Source organism: Myzus persicae, unplaced genomic scaffold (assembly GCF_001856785.1).
Source record: "Myzus persicae strain clone G006 unplaced genomic scaffold, MPER_G0061.0, whole genome shotgun sequence".
NCBI classification, from domain to species: domain Eukaryota; kingdom Metazoa; phylum Arthropoda; class Insecta; order Hemiptera; family Aphididae; genus Myzus; species Myzus persicae.
In genome coordinates, this window is record NW_019103966.1 from 113,058 (window position 1) to 132,746 (window position 19,689).

The 19,689-nt window shown below is 28.4% G+C and overlaps 1 long non-coding RNA gene across 1 annotated transcript; it reads right to left on the bottom strand.

Annotated features, from left to right (window-relative positions):
* Positions 1–2,342: 2,342 nt before the first annotated feature.
* LOC111036992 lies at positions 2,343–14,544 on the bottom strand. Its single transcript, XR_002604835.1, has 3 exons — positions 14,318–14,544; positions 2,486–2,805; positions 2,343–2,401 (listed from the first exon to the last, which is right to left on the bottom strand). It is a non-coding gene; the product is annotated as an uncharacterized LOC111036992 (long non-coding RNA).
* Between the last annotated feature and the right edge of the window lie 5,145 nt (positions 14,545–19,689).

Below are 19,689 nucleotides of genomic sequence, written 5' to 3' on the forward strand. Positions count from 1 at the left end.
AGTTTTGTACGAGGACAAATACAGCGTGGGCCATCCTATTGTATATTTGTGTTAATGCATCATGTTCATTGTTCAGACATGAAGTCGATAAGACTATACAGAGTGATTCACCAAGCATATATGGTCACCCCTTTTAACGTAGTTGCATAAAATCTGATTTTTAACATTTTGAAATTTACTTAGTCCATATTTTTTAATTTACGAGTTATTAATATACCACTAAATTACTAAATGAACGCCCTGTGGAGATTTAAACTTCTGTTTTTTCAAATCAGAACTCCCCTTCTCTATACTGTATATTGTTTAGTGTTTTTTTACCTGAAAATTTTGATTAAAAAAAATCTAAATCTAAATTCGAACTTGTATAGTTTTTGAATGAATTATAAGCTTGTGCGTGCACTAAGCATAATAATATGTGCATTATAGTTTATAATAGATTTTGAATTCATGAGGCCTTAGTGGTTTGAACATATCAGCAATTTATATAAATCCATCAACATTTAAAATTGTCATATAGTACCTATAGTAAAATCGCACTATTTAATGAATCAATTTTTGCGTTTCAGAGGACCTTCGCATGCCATAGACCCTAGGGCTGCCAAATTTCACTCTACGCCAGTGAATATAATATTATACAGTGAAGAATTGAACTACCGTGCAACCTTACAAAATATGTAAAACGCAGTGAGAAAACACTGTGCAGCGCACTCTGTACATAATATTATATTATACAGTACGATAATGTGCGACCTACGCGTTATGAAATATTGTTGACTTAAGGGTGTCATATTATTTACACCCCAATTACACGAGACAATAATAATTGTAAAAGTTTTTAAATTTCCGAACGAAATGGCACTATGTCCCCATGTCCTGTATAATTTATAGGTATTCTAATATATTTTGTCTGTCGACAAATTGTACAGTGTGATTTTCCCAAGCATGACCATTTGCTCAATCCCATTTCGCTTTATTAATTAATTAATTAAAATTCTTAATATTTTTGTAACTTTAATATACCTACTTAAAGTAGATATTTTCAAACATTCGGATTTATTTTATAAGGCTTTTGTAATTTTGTATTCTGTGATGATATTATTAAAAAAAAAATGATATGTATATTGTATATTTAAAATCTGAACTAGTATATTTTCTGAGTTATTGAAATGTGTGTATAGGTACTTTGAATAATTGTCTTTAAAAATAGTTTCATACAAATATAAAATAGGTAATAAGATAATGGGTTATTATTAGTAATAGATAATACCTAATCTAGCACACCTATATATATATATTATACTTATTATACTTTGAGAATTTTTACAAATTACAAATTGTTATTGTTTAGATAGATTAGTAATTTTTATAATTTTTAAACCGTCAAAGTTCGATTAAACAACGTTCAATAATTTAGAAACTTCCAAGTTGGAGGGTACTTAAAAATTCCAAAAATTAAATTTCGAATAAATATGTATTAAAGGTAAAAATGGGGATGAGCAGTCGGAGAACCACTCTATACATAAAATGCATAGATACAAGAAACTATACACGAACACAGTTTAGTAGTTATCGTAGAAAATCACCTTCTCCGTCTTATACCTGTATAATATATAATACGGGCGGTGCAATTAATTCGAACTCTTAACTATTCATACAGAGCATACATACGAACTTACCATTACAATATCCGACATTTTGAATAAACACTCGCTATATACATTCACGGTTCAACGTTATTTTACATCACGTTTTGAGCACCTTGTTTAATTTTCTCACTAGTAAATATCATCAACAAATTCACTTTTATGATATAAACCACAACACGCGTACGAAGTAAAGTACAAGTATACGGAGTGATCCATTTAACGTAAGATACTCGTTATTTCAGAAAACGCTTATGTTTTTGAAAATATTTCTCTTATATAATTTTAAGTTGTCAAAATACAATATTTACCGGAAAAATATATTCTAAACTATTTTTATGGTTATTATTTTATAAGTGCTTCATTCTTTTGAACGATAACATAGATACAATTGTAATTTCATATTCCGAAACAGAATACTATTTGGTAAGCAGAGTAGTTTACCAACATTTTCCTGTACCATTAAACTCCGCTCATCCAAACTTTAAATAATTGTCTCTTATACTCGTTCAAAATTCGATTGTATGTATTGAAGTACTCCAAACAATATTCTGCTTTGGAATAAATAATTGAAAATACAAATATTTTTATATATTCACAGTGAAAAATGTACCTAACTTAGGTACTTATAATATTAACAATTTATCATCAATTTATAATCTATTACAACTTTAAAAGTTTGTAAATAAGAACAAAAATAATTAAATAAATTATAAGTCGATGCCTCGGTAGTTGCAGCCCACTGCTGTTTGGACCAGCTGAAAGTTGTGATAATTACTCGACAAATATTTTTTAACAATACATATCTACTTTGATAAATCTCAAATAATTAATAACTATACCTATTATCTTGAATATTCTGATCTAAATGTTCTCCATCTGTTGAAGTCATATACGTTCTTGAGATGATGATGAAGTCTGTTGTTGAGCTTATTCTTTTATGATGAACGTATTCTGGGCTTGAACTATGCTGTAGAATGGACGTTGTCAGTTCGACCGATACCATTTTATTTTCGATAATTGTCCGAAAATATAACATGACTGACGTGATAATATATATATTTTAATAAATCTTGAATAATAATTATTATTTTAATTTATTCAATGTTTATTGCCGGTGACCCTTGGCATGCTCTGTTCACCGGTCTCTGGTATAGACATCCTATAAACAAAGAATATAAAACGTTTCGTTAACTTACAAAAATTTAATCATTTTTACGATTAGAAATCATAAACATTTCACAATTATTATAACTAAGTCGAAAAAGTCAAGTAAATCATAGTAGGTACGTTGTGTTATAATAAATCCTGTAATATTGTACGAAGATTTCGGTTTAAAAAATGTTGTACCTCAAAATATTATGCATCACGATATGGACCGTACAGGGTCATTTGAAACTTTTTGATTTATCATTACCGGTTCCTGTTCTTGGGAAAAACGTTTAGCGATTCTGTTCTCGTTTCAGCAGTGCTTGAATTCAAAATGTAATGATTCCGCTTCAGGTATGGTTAAACATGTTGAATTACATAATATTGTAGTATATAAACCGATACCGAGTACCATTACACACAATAAATATTGTCAAATTCTTCTGGTGGAGAATGTAGGTAAATAAAATTAAAATAAAATTCAATAATGTATACCATGTACCTATATCATATAAAATATAAATCCAAGTATGCGCTTAACCTCAACAATCCCAATCCAGTTCTTTATCGTTTCAGATGTTATTAATTGTTGGTATTGTTATAAAATAGAACATTTATTTTTATACAATGTTGTATGCAAAAAAGTATTTATATTATTATCTGCATCAATCTTTTTCGAAAATATATTAAAAACCATAAAAAGGCAGATTTTCAGTTTTTTCTTCTTCTTTTTTTTTTTGTTAAAAATGTGACGATATTATACATTTGTAATTTAGTCTTTTAACTTTATACAAATAATTATTTTTGGAATTAGATTATATTTAACATTAAATTATCAATCGTTAAATAAGAGTCTTCGGACGTAAAATGTTTGCTCCGAGACCGAAATAGCAATAAGTAATAATCTTTATTTGATTTTAAGGTTGTAACGGGAAAATCAAATAGACAAACACACCGGTTATAATAATAATATAATAATATAATATTACGCAGACGACTGTTTCAGGATGAAATCGATCAATCCTCTCGTTTCTCGAGGGCCGCCTGTTGCGTAAATATAATAATGTAATTGTTGTAGCTCAGGGGGTAATTGACCACCTGATGCTATATAATATAATATTATTATGTGTATACTAAAAGGCTTTAAAATCCGCTTTGCGTTTATGGCGTTTGCAGTGTTAACTTAAATGCGGGACATTATCCTTTTACTGAGCTTAGAATAATAATAATAATAATAATAATAATAATAATAATAATAATAATTTCAAACGTTTTCAAGTGTATAAAGACCAACGCGAAACACTTATACAGACTCATTTGTAGGTATTATAGTATTCGAATATGTTTTAGGTAGGGTACCTACTTACTTTTGTATGCAGCAGACTCGTAAGTCGCAATTATTTTTATGCTTTTGGTTTAGATGTATAATAATATCACATAATAAATTAAATAAAAAGTTGCCTATTAAAGTTATATTATAAATGACTAAAGCATTTCGGAGTAAAAAAAATACTACTATAGCGTGTCTTCCGCGTAACAGTAAAATTATGCGCATAAATATATTTTTTTTTTAAGATACCGCACGATAATAATAATATATTCTGTTTACGGGGTGTTTCACAGTGCATGATTATCCCACTATTTTATCTTTTAATAATGAGTTTATTCGAATTCTGAATTTTTGAATGTATACGAGGATGTAGTATATAAGGTAATAGGCATATATTAAATCAATGGAGTACTCAGCTTTTTTTTAAATGGGGAGAGGGATATGCATTTTTTTTTGACTATTCTCAGACCACTTTGTAAATCTGAAAGTAAGCTTTCATGCCTTTATCATATACTTCATATGACAAAAATAAACTGAAGGAGGATATGAAACCCTCCCCACAAATTTGTTTTAAATACAGGGAATTCTCTAAATACTGGACATCACTCTCAATCATTGACATTTTGTCCGCTTTTCTAATGTTTCAGTTTTTAAAAAAAATGTATAGTTTGTTTTCAAAAAAAAATATTTGTACTACCTTAAATGGTATGAAAAATATAAGTACTTGAAAATATGAATTATCCAGAAAAACTATACTTAAAAATTCCAAAAATAATGGAATTTAAACTAATGAACAAAACTAACAGGGAAAAAACGGAGATGTGCATAGATAAGTTTTGACGAATACCTCTGTATATACCGATTTTATTTATTGACAGTAAAAACGGTTTAATTTATTAATTTTTCGTCAACTAAGAAATAACTAATAAGACACACTTAAGTATTGACCTATTGAGCAACAATTCTCCTTAAGCTACCAACATAATATTATAAGTCAACATTTTGTACAAAGTATTGATATAGATAAAGAACAAAGATGAATTTATTATTGCTCTGAACGGAAGAAATCATTATTATTATATTAATTATAATATTTTTAAACATCATAATCGTCAATATATTATACCATTCTAACATTATTATGTAAACAAGTTAGGAAAGCTCACTCTGCGAGAGTATTGAATTCCCTATCAAACTTATTTCAATACAACAATAAATTATAATTCCATATTTCCATATTTCTATGTACAACTATTCACTTATGTTCAGTAACTATCCTGACGATAAATAAATACCTATTTATATCGACAATCGTAACTAAGTAGTAAGTATGTATACTAGTAAGTGGCACAACAAACGAACGCGCACGTACCGAACTCAACGAAGATATGAAGTTAACTTAAAATTATGCTACATGATTTAAATTAGTAAACACTGAACAGGCATCTGGTTTTATACAGAGTATGTTTTGCATTATATAATGGCATAATAATTAGAGCAATAAGCTTCATTTCAATTTAAACAATAATATACTTAATATATTAAATAATACTTACCTAGTAGGTAGTACAATTTTATATTTGTATATAAATTAATTTCGAACCCAATAGTAATAAATAATAATAATATATTATTATGACACGTTTTAGCATTATGAAAAACTATAAAAAAATTAACAACATTATATGTACCTAACTCATTGTTTGATGCGTTCATATCACATTGTCACGTCATATAATTATAGTACCATGTCGAATGAAATTAATTTTTTTTTAAAACTTTGAAAAATATTAAAAGAATAACTACTTTTAATTTAATTTTAATAGTCCTTTCATCTTCTAATTAAATTTCACTCAAATCAATTCAAATTATTTATGCATATATTTCCGGATAGTAAGAGTTTAAGACTTCTTGTTATCACTTTATGAGTATTTGTATACAGGGTGATCCATTGATCAAGTGTATACATCATAGACCTTATACCTATTTATAAATTCATTGTTTTGAAAAGTTACAACTTTTTTGAAAATATTTTTTCATATAATTTTACCTCGTAGTAAACAAAAATTTATAAAAAAACATTTTATTTTCAAAATTCTTTATCGTTATAATTTTTTTAACTTTTTTGAATGACTACATACATTTTTTTTAATATTCAAACATTTTTTTTTAGTTTTTTAATTTAAAAATCAAGATTCAAATCCATTATCTACAAAAGAAAACATTGGGGACGGGTATGTTTGCAGGCTGCGAATCACACTTTCACACTGTACACACTAAACACTTATACATGCGCATGTTCGGTTACACATAATTTCGTTCATAATACAAACATTATAAATATGCGAGTAGTGCAAAATTCATATTTGTGTGTGACTTGTACTGACTCTTTTTTTTGAAAACCCATTTTGAAGTGAACGTTAGAATCTCCAGCAGCGCCAAGGAGACAGTGAGACGCGATTAAAGAATAAAGAAGAGCAAAAGACGTATTTTGGTTTTAGACGTTAGAGTGTATGTATATGGTATATAAAGTGTCGTTCAAACAAAAGTCGAGACTATAATAAGAGAATAATAATAATCGCGTATATTGTATAATATAATAATAAGATAAAAGAGCTCGTATATATAATAATATATTATGTATCATAGAGATTTAGATCACATCGAGTGGGGCCCGGTGAAATAGGGCATATGAAACTCAAAATCTAATTGTGCATTTATGTATATACAGAGTGCGGACTGAAGATACGTTGTATAATTAATGTCAAAAACGAGATCGCATATATAATATAATAATGTAATAATATACGAAAATGACGATAAAGCGAATTTTTCGCTTTCCGAGTATTTATATTAAACATTTTGTATTCATAAACTATATAATATTATTATTATGCAAGGTAGGTATGCATTAAACGTGTTTATTATCCTCGTAAATAACTTTTTTCTATTTAGTTTTTTTTTATGTATAATTTCAAACAATTAATTGCTTCATGGAGATAAATAGCAATAGCTATTAAGCTGTATTTTATGATATAGATGGTTATAATTTGTGTAAAGGTTTTAAAATTCAGACATCACTTATTAGTAATTTATGTTATGTTTTCGAGTTATGCACGTTTTAAATAGTGCCTAAGACCATAAGAAAAGAGCGTAAATTAGGATGAGTGGATGACCCTATATTTCCCCGTTTAAAACAAAACAGTCTCTTTTATTTAAGCATCATGTCCCTTTGTCATAAGTTTATGAGAAATTCGAACGGGCCCATTGTCCCATTTTTTTAGTAGATAGCCTTTATTTTTATATTATTATACTTAAAGGTATGCAGGAAAAAAGACACCCTATGCACAAAAAAAAAACGTACATTTTTTACTGCAGTTTTATATTGAATTATTGAAACCTGCAAAGTTAATAGTTTTGAACAACAGTGTTGTTATTTTTTGAGCTTCGACTGACGACGAACAGTCATTGTAATGAATGTGTTAGATTTGAATTCAATGATTTTCATTGCATTCGAAAATCGATTCTAAGCGGAGACGGCTTGCGTCCTAGCAAACTTGTATAAATATTCAAATTTAATAAATTAAATAACTTTACAAAGTTAGAAAAATAAATTTCTCGTGGCTATAAATAACTCAAAAAGGAACAAAATATTTTGAAAAATGTATGATGTATGAAAAGTGCAAGTGTAAATATTTGGTGAAAATTTCAATGATAGGTTAAGTAATAATGTAAGTTATGCCAAAATAAAATCAATTTTGTCAAAAGTTGGTTTTGCGTATAAAAATTAACATTTTTCTATCATTTTTTTTAATTTGCTTTTCCTGACTCTTTCAAAAACTACTGGACATTTTTAATTTTGACCTCCCGAACGCCACCAACTATATTCATTTTTCTATCAGAAAAGATCTCGAAAGTAGAAGCATTTTTACAATCCCAAATGTTGATGACAGACAGAAAAAAAGATGATTAAATAAAAACAATGCATTCATTGCTACGCTCAGAATCTGAAATGGATTCAGATCCATTTTATCTACTTATTCTAAATAATGAATTTTCCCGGAAAGTCGATCAGTCACCGATTGTGACTAAGCGACTTTAACATCCACTGCCAATCAATCGGCCCAACAAATGTAGCACATGCACTTAAATCTTCTGCTGCACGCCTATGAACCTCTTAAATTATATCATGTTATTATTAATAATATAATTATCATAATATTATATCATGTATATCCTAATTTATTTCTAACTACATATGGAATTATGTTGTTACAATTAGGTAACCGTTAAAGTAATAACTTAAAAATCAATGTCGACCTATTGCAGGCGTACCGTAAATAAATTCATTATAATATAAGTATATGTTATTAATATTTTTGAAATATAATTGAGCATAGTAAATTAGTAAATAATAATAATATATCTAAAATAAATCTAATTAATGACAAAAGGTTTTCAAGTCTCTGTAAAATTAATACTTTGTGAATTTCAACAATAAAACTTAATCTTTAGGGGAAATATCATAATTTTTTGTTTAACCAATTTCATTGAAATTTGAACTTCAAAAGTCTATAAAAATAAAAATTATACTTAATATGTTTATCCGATGCTTTTGATTTGCTGTTATACATAAATGTTAAGCAGAACCTTGTATTACATTTTCAAGTTTTCGATATTAAAATGTTATGAAATTTTAACTACAAAATAATGGTAAAATGTGTTCGTGAATTTCAACAAATTTTATTTCGAAGCTTCAAACGATCGTCAAAAAAAATTACACCCATATATATGTTTTCGGTAGAATTTTAACCTGTTACATGTACAACTTGCGATGAACATAATATTCCATTATATTTTCAAGCTTATTGATCAAATATGAAATTGTTGTACATTTTACATTTTGCATGCTAAAAACCTAAATATTAGCCACATCGTAGTTTCCCTGTATGGCTCTTATTAATACAATAGAAAATCTATTGTGAGGCTATTATGATGGCCTATATTGGGTTGAATATACTATATGTACATAGGTATCATGCAGTTCTGCTGCAGGAAATAACTTGGTCAGGAGACATGCGCACCAACCAAATGGGTCGTCTGCAGTTCGGCGGCCCATTATTTTATTCATAGCCGACGCGTGCGCGTCGTCACACAAAGTCGTCCTAGTAAAAAAGATGTATTATTATATTGCTGTCCGAGAGATAAAAAAAATGATTAGTCAACACATAACTGTTATGGCAGTATATTATAGTCCGGATCATTGGCGGTCAGATATTTTAATAAAACAGGATGGAATCGTCGACTAGACTAACCTATATGGTCGTATTAAGCATGTATAATGTTAGTAAGTTGTAATGGACGTATCGTCTGAAATAAAATACCGCAAATGCACGTAAATATATTAATATTTGTATAAGTACAACGTTATAATTTTCTATATTATATTTTTTTTCCGCTTTCATCTAAAGTTATTTTTGATTGGAATAAAGATTTACTACAAAATTTCACCATTTACTATGTTTCTATAATCTGTAGTAGGTATACGTAAGGTAAAATCCAAAGGAGGGGGAAGGTCCAACTACTATCTCATGGATTTTTTATTTTGCATTATTCATTGGATTCATACGTAACCGTGTTTCTTTTAATTAAATCAATTTTTTTCTGTGATATATAATAGTTTATTAAAAACAGATAAGAGGACACCACATCTGCATGCAGTGGCGTAGTCAAAAGGTGTTTTGGGTTTTGAAACCCTCCTCTATGTATGCAAAAAATGCATGTATTATTTTTTATTTCCTATATATGACTCAGATTTCTACAAAATATTTTACCATAAAGTTCTGGTTCGTATTAGATGTTATTAATATAAAAATTGACGAATGAGTGTGTAAGGCATATAGTTATGGTTCCAACTAGTTTCTCGAAATACGAAATACTTTGGAAATTTATCAAGCTCACTTAGTTAATATAGCTATGCCACAAAAAATTTGTGAAGTCCTAGAAGTTTGTTCTGGCTACGACCTTGCCCATACTCAAAAACTGTCTTGTAAATTTCCATCAATTAAGTCGATGAAATCGTCATTAAATTGAAAACAATATAAAAATTTTACCAAAAAAATATTTATACGACTGAATACATAAGGTCAATAGTTAATGTATGAGGTGTGTTTACACTACCAGTTAGCTAACCTAATCTAACCATTATAATTGCATATAGATATAGTCATATGATAATGTAGCACAAATATTTTATTGAATTAGCGGCGAGCTATTGAAACTTAAACTGTGTAAGAAAATTAAAATGTGACAAAACTTAAATTTTTCAAAATTGTGTAACAGACCGGACTATAGACCGGTCGTCGCTATATAATTTTGTAAAACCAATATAACGTTGTTTGTGTATGATTTTTTTACACTGCAGAATGTAAGATAATAGGTCTACCAGATTATTTTCTTTTTGATATTTATTTATAAATTGTTTTAACATCTCTCATTAAGACATAACTCGTTTAACCCGTTATCGGTCATCACAAATAAAAATCGGTTTGACAATAACTATTATAGATATTTGAAAAGTTATTTTGATTTAATGTATGATTTGTAATTTATATGTTATTAATAATAAGTATAAACTATTATTTCTAATATTAGAAATATATATTACTATAATTTCAGTTGTTTCGGTTGAAATTAACGTTAAGTTGGATAATATACATTCTCTACTGATTATTCTCGTAAATAACTTTTTTTCTAATTAGTTTTTGTTTAAATATGATTTTAAACAATTAATTGCTTCGCGACAATAAATAGCAACACCTATTAAATTGTATTCTATAATATTATAGTTATGATTTTGTGTAAAGATTTCAAAATTCAGACATCACTTATTACTTATTAGTAATTTATGTTATGTGTTAGAGTTATGAACGTTTGAAAAAGTGTAAAACTTTGTATAGCGACGTATCACCTATTATCCATTGTTTTGGTTTATTTATATAATATATAAATATTTTATATTTTATGCTTTTTCTTTCGCAGGTACTTATCATACTTTTGTACAGTGCAGTAAAATTATCTGTGATATGATGTGCCTATGATGTTTATTTTCAGTTATATAATAAAATGATAATATGTATATACAGACCATAACTGTCCATAAGTGACCATACATAATACAGACGTATGCAGTGGCGTAATTGTGTGGAGGGGGAATAGGAAAGGTATTATTTTGACGCCTCCCAGATTTGCCAGCTACAGAAATCTTAAAAATCTTCTAAAATAAAAAAAGTGTATGCAAAAGTACATTTAAGTATTTAACATTCTAGATAGGTACTTACATATTGTATAAGAGAAAAATATTTTTTCCCAAAATGATTACACATAATAGTTAATTTATTTCACGTTTCTCCTGTCTTATAATATCATGTTGACGTATTGTCAACATAATCTCATTATCAGGGTTACAAAAATAACTCAATAATAGTATTTCACAAATTATGATTGATTACACCATTACAGGATTTTCATCACATAATTTTTTTCAAATAAGTTATAGCACCTTATCATAAACTCTTATGTAGGTAGGTACTTAATATTATTTTATATTTTTATGATATAGGTACGCCGTTACTTATGGTTTGTTTTTAAGTCATAAAATGAATTTTAAGACCTGAGTAAAAATAAACAGTTAGGTTATGGGTTTGACTTTGATGATTAAGATATTTAGACCCCCCCCCCTAGTTTTTTACTCAGTTATGGCACTGATAGCATGTAATTACATGATTTATTTTTAAATTAAATTAAAAATGTGGCACCTAAAATCCTGTAATCTATTGATTCACAATATGTATAGGTTGTTTAGTATATATAACATATTAACATACCATACCTACCTATTTCTTTGTGTATTGACGTAAAAATATGTATGTAATACTTTTACACTGAATACATATTATATCATCTTATGTAATGTGAATAATTTAATATGATATAATAATTTAATTTAATTGTAAACCTTGGAGTTCAGATATTTAAAAGATTTAGGTTACACCTCGCCATGACATTAATATTTATTCATTTTTTTTTACATTTAATATACCGTCTAGTTGTTTTTGAAATTGGTCAAGTTATTTTAACTTATTATAACTTTAATTTGATCTTAGGGTCGGACTGGATACTATGGGCCTCTAGGGACGTAAATAGGGGGGGGGGGGATTCGGGGATAGATCCCCCCTCCAAATTTTTTTTTTACAGCTAACATTTGATGTATATATTGGTAATGTAATGAATAATGACCATTCAAACTAAACTCTCATTTTCGAAGCAAACAATTTTTTTTTACTTCCAATTAATAAATTGTAGTTTAAATTTACCTAAAATGAATTAGATGTATTATGCTTGTGAGTTTAAACTTGTGGCAGATTAAATTCAATTATATTATTTTATGATACTTCAACGCGGCCTAAGTAAGTCCGACCGTTTGTATACTTGTATTTCCGTTATCGAGAGCACATACGCTCATAGACAAGTATACAACAATAAGTATACACACTCGCGCCCAGGGAGGGGGGCCTAGGGGCCCGTCCCTCTCCCCTCCCCCAATACATATTATTTCTCAAATTTTTTAGTAATTTTACACATCCTGATATTACTATATCTATTTAAAATTACTTATATGTCTGATATTATAATATATTATTATACGTATCGTCCTGGGGTGCAGAAACTAAGATAGTACTAACTTAGTTCATGTAAGACAGCGATTCCAATATTATAATTTTAAATTGACAATATTGTGCCCCCCCTCCCCCAGATCTTTGCTCTGGATCCGTGCCTGCTCTCGTGGCAATGCACAATGGAATCCTGAACAGTAACTAGCTGTGTACCTACCTAAAACTGGGATTGATGCACTTACAGAATGCAACAAAGAGATATACACAATAACATTTATTTATTATTAAAAATATTGTGTTCACTACCGTATATCTACTACTACTCCTGAACGTATGTTCTTAGATCTAAAAAGAGTTAAAACATACCTATAGGATTACTATGACTGAAGTAAGTAACTCTTAAAGTTTGAATTATATTTCAAATTAATGATACTAACAATTTAAATCATTTTCAGGATAGGTTTAACGGGTGAAGTATGTTGGCGGTACATAGAGACATTAAGGTTAATCCTGAAGGTGTATTAGATGATATAGCTAAAAAACCAAAGAAATTGGATCTAGTTTTGTAAAATTATTCAAGCTACCTAAATATCGTAGCACTTAAAGTATATATTGTATAATAGATATAAAATATATAATTTTATATTAAATTGTTTTTTTTTTTGTTCTGGTGGAGGTAGATTACTGTGTGAGGTGTACAGATTTTGCTAAAACGTATAATCCCCCCCCCCCAAACCAAATTCCTAATTACGCCACTAGGGCCTCAGCTGTCAATTACTTATAAAGAGCCTAAATGACAGGTAATAATTAATAGTTCTTAATTTTTAGTTTTTGTAGATTAATTAATTTGTATATATTATATGCCAGTATGCCATAAATTTAAATGTGTCTTAAACTTATAACAAAGGTATACAAATATAATAATGAAAGAGATAAAATAAAAATAATTTGTCTGTATCAATTATTGCTGTTATATTTTATAAATTACTATTAACAGTATTAAGTACTGTTTAATGTTTGGATATTTTTCCATAAATGAAATATTATTATCTTATCATTTAAATATTTCATAATGTAAATTGATTTTATTGAGATGGATCAATTTCAAAAATATAGTCTATGAACCGAATAGTTCGGTGTGATGTCGAACTCAACCCGAAGCCGTAGGTACTAAACATTTTGTTTAATACCGAACTAAACCAGAATCGAACTTTTGAATTCAATGTCAAATGAAACTTTTTAGTTTTATTTCAAGCCAAAAAAATAATTTAATACTATTCAAGTTTTAATTTAATTTAAGTCGCATTGATTTTAACACTTAAATCAGTTTGGAGTTTGTACATTTCTTTGGAATTCGAACTATTTTGGAGTTTGAATTAATCATAGAATTTTAAATTTATTAGATATACGAGTATATATAAAGCTACATGAATTTTAATTTATAACTTAGTTTTTATTTAATACATCATGATTGATTACGATCTGTAAGAATATCGTCGAAGAACAAAACCATCACTTACCCATCAAATTCCCGGTGATGTGCTCAGGCCGTTTTCACTTGAAGCACACTGAAATATAATTATATAAATTATTATAATGTATAGTTTACTTCATATGCATATGTATAATATTGCGAGACATAGACCGGTCGACCACTGTAGTGGGAATCTGACCACGGTGCGCAGGTCTTAGTAAATAAATTAACAACATTTAATAATTTCACTCTGTAAATATTACAACATTATCAAATTACTTAACATAAATATCACACCCGATTAACGTCCTAACGATGTAAGAAATATGTATAAATATAATAGTATAAAGAAGTTTAACATGAACTTGGGGATCTAGGTACTTCGTCTGTTCTTCTTCTTTATCAAATAAAATATACCAAGAGCAACTATATAATTTAACAATATTTGTTCATTCGATAGTAAAATTACAAAAAAAGGTTTGAGGGAAGTATATTTTAACAGGTATTTTATTTATTTACATTAAAGTAGTTGAAATAATTGAATTAAATTTGTATACTAATAATAGTTGCTGCACATATTATAGATGCATGGCATTCTGAACTACAAAAAATATTTTTGTTGCTTACATTTGCATTTTATCGTAATACACGTATAGTTTTGCAAGATCGAAAACTAAATCTTTGTATTATACTATAATGACTAGCTGACCCTGTACGGAGATGCCCGTGACAAATTAAATAATTCCGGTGGATTTACCCCTTCTTAAACTGCGTTAAATGTAAGCTACTCTGCAGATTTTTAACACATTTATTTGGGTTTTTTTTCCAAGTATAAAATCATTTTATTTTCTGTATCAGTATATAAAAAAAAGGGGAAAATACTAACCACTCTGTTACACAGTAGGTAACTAGGACTCGTAGGAGTCGAGTGTACCAACCTCATATTGTATAGGCACCGTAATGGATGTGCTAAATTTGGATTCAAAAGATAAAATATTGGTTAAGTTAAAAAATGGTTAGGTTATGTAAAATGTCTATGAATAGCTCAAAATTAGACAAAATATTTTGAAAATTACGCCATGTATAGAAAGATGAGATTCATACGTACATATAGTGAACAATTCAAATATATGGGATTATTTGTTTTTTGAATTATGATAAAATACGAAAAACGTTTGATTATAAGTCGTCATTTTACAAATAAATATCCAATTTCGTCAAAATTTAAATTTCAGACGCACATAAAAAATATTTTTGAAATTACACTCATTTTTTTTATTCAAGTAATAATTCATTATACATTACAATATTACATGAACTGATTTTTATTAAAATTTCAATTTTATTTTGTCCCAGCAAAACATTTTTATGGACATGTATAGATAATATAAATCAAAAATGTCTATGAATATCTCAAAAGCGTCAAAATGTTATTGAACGTTATGTCATGTAAATACAAAGAAAATGCCAAGTATTGTATACAAAATAACAAAATCGATTTCGTCAAGAACTGGTTTTGCTTAAATACTAAAAATTTCTACATTTCCTTAGTTTTTCGTTTTCTTTTTTTTTTGGTTTTTCCCGATTATTTTGTAAATTAATGGAAAGTTAAATTTTTCCTCTCAAAAGTACTAGCTAGATACCATTTTCCATTAAAAGCTACCCTCAAAGTTGAGAACCAGATAATTTTTTCTTCTATACTTTTCCTGCAAAAAAACACGCATTGTTATAAATCTGTAAAATCAATACATTTATCGCTACACCCCCAATCAAACAAGATAGTATTTGTGAGTCAACAAAAATGAGCTGAAAAGTGAGTAATTAAAAGTTACCAATCACACTACGATTCTTGCTGAATTTATTTGGAAAAACTTTATAAAAATCGATCGAAAATAGTCGATTTGCATAAGGGTCATCCGTTTTAGGACTTTGAATTTATAGTATAGCAGATATACAATGTTTATTAATTATAGCTTATCCTACATGGAATTTACCGTAAAAATTAAATATTGTCAGTGCGAATTTATCCTGTCGTAAACTCCGTGAATGTAAACTATACATATATTTTTAACATAGTAATTAGGATGGTTTTGACTAAATATAAATTACAAGTCTTAAATTATACCAATCTAATAATAAATATTTTATTTTCTGTCACCAATGACAACCTTAAAAACAAAAAATATTTGTTTTTCGTGATCCAACAAATCCCGGTGTGAGCCATTCTTTAAAACACAAAATATAAAAATTTGATTTCAAGGTCAACATCCTCGGGTGCATCCTCGGATACCTACCTTTTATCAAATCTCAGAACAATGAGTGTGATAGCCTTAGCTTTGGATCGCTTATACGTACATAATAAGTCAATAACAATGCTTTTTATTAATATGCATGGACGAGTTAATGCGTTTTAAATGTTAAATGTTATATTAATTGCGGTTTTTTGGCTGTTAGTTCGTATTTTATTAAGTTCGTGATAGGCAATAATTGTATTATGCCGTATAATATTCATTATTTTGAGGTTACAAACTTTTATCACAATTTTATGATAAATACTAAAATACCTATTAGTATATTAAATTCGTCTGTATTGATATTTAACTGCACACTTGGAAAATATTAATTCATACATAATACTTCAATTACGACTTACAAGCACTTAACATTTTAAAACTTTTTTTATATAATATTGCTAACCCACAACCTCCGAGTTTAATTACTTTCTGAACGCAATTATTATAAATTATGTATCACTCCTTATTCAGTCGTAGATGAATAAAAACGCTTGTGCTTGAATAATTGTTTACGTATAGTGCGTTTTCAGCTGGTAGGCAGCGAATAAAACATAAGATTTTATATTCCAAACTTATCCACCGGCAGCATTTTAATTTTTTTTTTTTTTAAATATAATATTACAATTACGTAATTAAACATACTTTATATAATAAATATACCAAGTTTGTGTAACTTCTACAGTGTTAGTACACTCAAAACCATTACCTACTTACATTTTCGTTCTATAATATAGAGTTTATACGACGTTTGGACTACACAACTATACAACTTTTAATATATATATATATATAACTACAATAATCCGCAGGAACATTTAAACTAAGTCCTGCCATTGAATGCAACTACAGCACTAATGGGTTGTTGGATATTTTTATCGTCGAGATGGTTCCTATATTATTCTTATTGGTTTTCTTTTACGACTGTCGCACTATACACTGGAGATTTTACTACCTACGCGTAAAACGTATACGAGCGAACAACGGAAACAACCTATACAGTTTTTATGGCACTAGACACATATAATAGAGATTTTTTTTAGGAAAAATGTACATCAAAGTTTTAAGTTTTCCCATAAAACAAATAATTGGTAAAACCTGCAGCAGTACAAGCAGCGGCGGTACGTACGCTATACTTTGACCTAGTCTTCCACACTATAACACAGAGCTGTAAAAGAATGTTTCCGAGCAAAATAAACAGAGGGTAAGTGCCCAGCCAGGTAAATCGTGTTCAATACTATACCTACCTGTTGTTGTACGAGTTTGTGCGTTCTCCAATACTGTTTTAAAGAACACTACTAACATTATCAATTCATTTCTGACCAAATTAGAATTCAGTTTACAAACCATATCAGTATGGGGAATAACAGTGGGTGATAATGCAACAGCTAACAAAAAAATGGTTTTTTTAATTCCACTTTTAAACTAAATGCTATAGTGAAAAGTATAACCACAACCATTTTTTGTGTTATCGGTGTTAATAAATAGAATCAATCAAAAAAAAAATATGAATAACAAAAGCAAAATACCTATTATAGGTATCTTATTTGTTGACTCATAATAGTATAGTTGATCATAAGCAGAATTGCATGAGATGAATTAATGTATCGGCGAATGTAAGTACCCTCAAATAAATGTATTTACATTTTTGTCGACTATCATAAATGGAAATTTGCTACAAAATTCAAACCCCATAGTGGCGATGGCGGTGCCGGTTGGTTTGGATTAAGATGGACCGGTGGTTATACTGTTTGTTACCAAGAACGCAGTCAAACTTATAGGCGTCGATCATTATGGAACTCGACAAAAAAATTCGTTTGGCTCATGCTTTGGAGGATTTGTTTCCGAACCTCAGAGCGATTCCTGTATTGTTCGGGCTGTATAATTTATGCTTTACAATATTATGTGCCAAGTACAGTCGAAAATAACAATTTTAAGTTTTTAAAATGGTTTATGTAGATGTAAAAATATTCAAAATAATTGATTGAATTATCACAGTGAGTTTAAACGCCAAGACACGAGGATGTCATGATTATTTTGTCTCTCTAACCCACGAGCACAATACACCTCAAAGCAAGTTTGTGTTCATTAAAACAACCTTGTGCTGTTAGCTATAATAACAGCTTTATAGTATTAGCATTGATTTTATAATTAGACTATTATAAATCTAGTATAAAATCAATGAGATTAGAGTGAATTGACTTTTTATAAAACTTAAATTTAGGAACTATATTTCTATTTGTTTGTTAAATTGTTAGGTTAAATTTTAAAGCGACATTTAAGCACTTTTGAATTGTACCTAATATATTATTTTACATATGTTATTAAAACACTTAAACGTACATTTAAATATCATAATAAAGTCAACTCGCAAACACAGATTAACTTTCAGTTTAATAATATATCAATTAACTCCGAATTCCGATAGGTCATAAGTATAAGTTATACTTGTAATTATTTGCACTACTTGCAATAGGTACATTTAATTACGTAAGTATGTAATTTGCTCTAAAATATCAAATAAAACAACATCTAGTTTACGCTGCGTCTATAAATAGGTATTCATTTTGGTAGTCTGTCCCACACATTAAATTTAAATTGTTAGAAGATAGGTAGGAATCTGATAAATTTACCAATTTACCGAGCTCACGAAAAAATGTACAGCGCATAAGACGTGAATAAATAACATAAACAATTAGACAATTTTAAATTGCTCCTTATTTTTACATGACTAATTATTAACCGAAGTATGAATTACTCTTTTATACACGAATAGGTGAATACCCGCAATTTCAATATTAGCCTAATATTTTTTCCTTTAGGTACATTTTGACAATATTTTTGAAGTACATCTATTGAAATTTGAAATGAACATGACTGAAAAATATTTTGAAATATACACATAGGTAAGTTAAAAAAATTATGCACATTACATACGCTCGATAAATGTAATCGTTATAAAATATAATGTACTATGTATATGAGTATATGACACGACATTTTGTACTAAACTTCAGTACAATTTCTTAGGGAAATTGCGAAAACGTGAAGTTGTTTCAAGAGAAAGAACAAAAAGTATACGAACACCATCCTCGAACACGTCCAGTGAATAGTGCTGCAATATAGA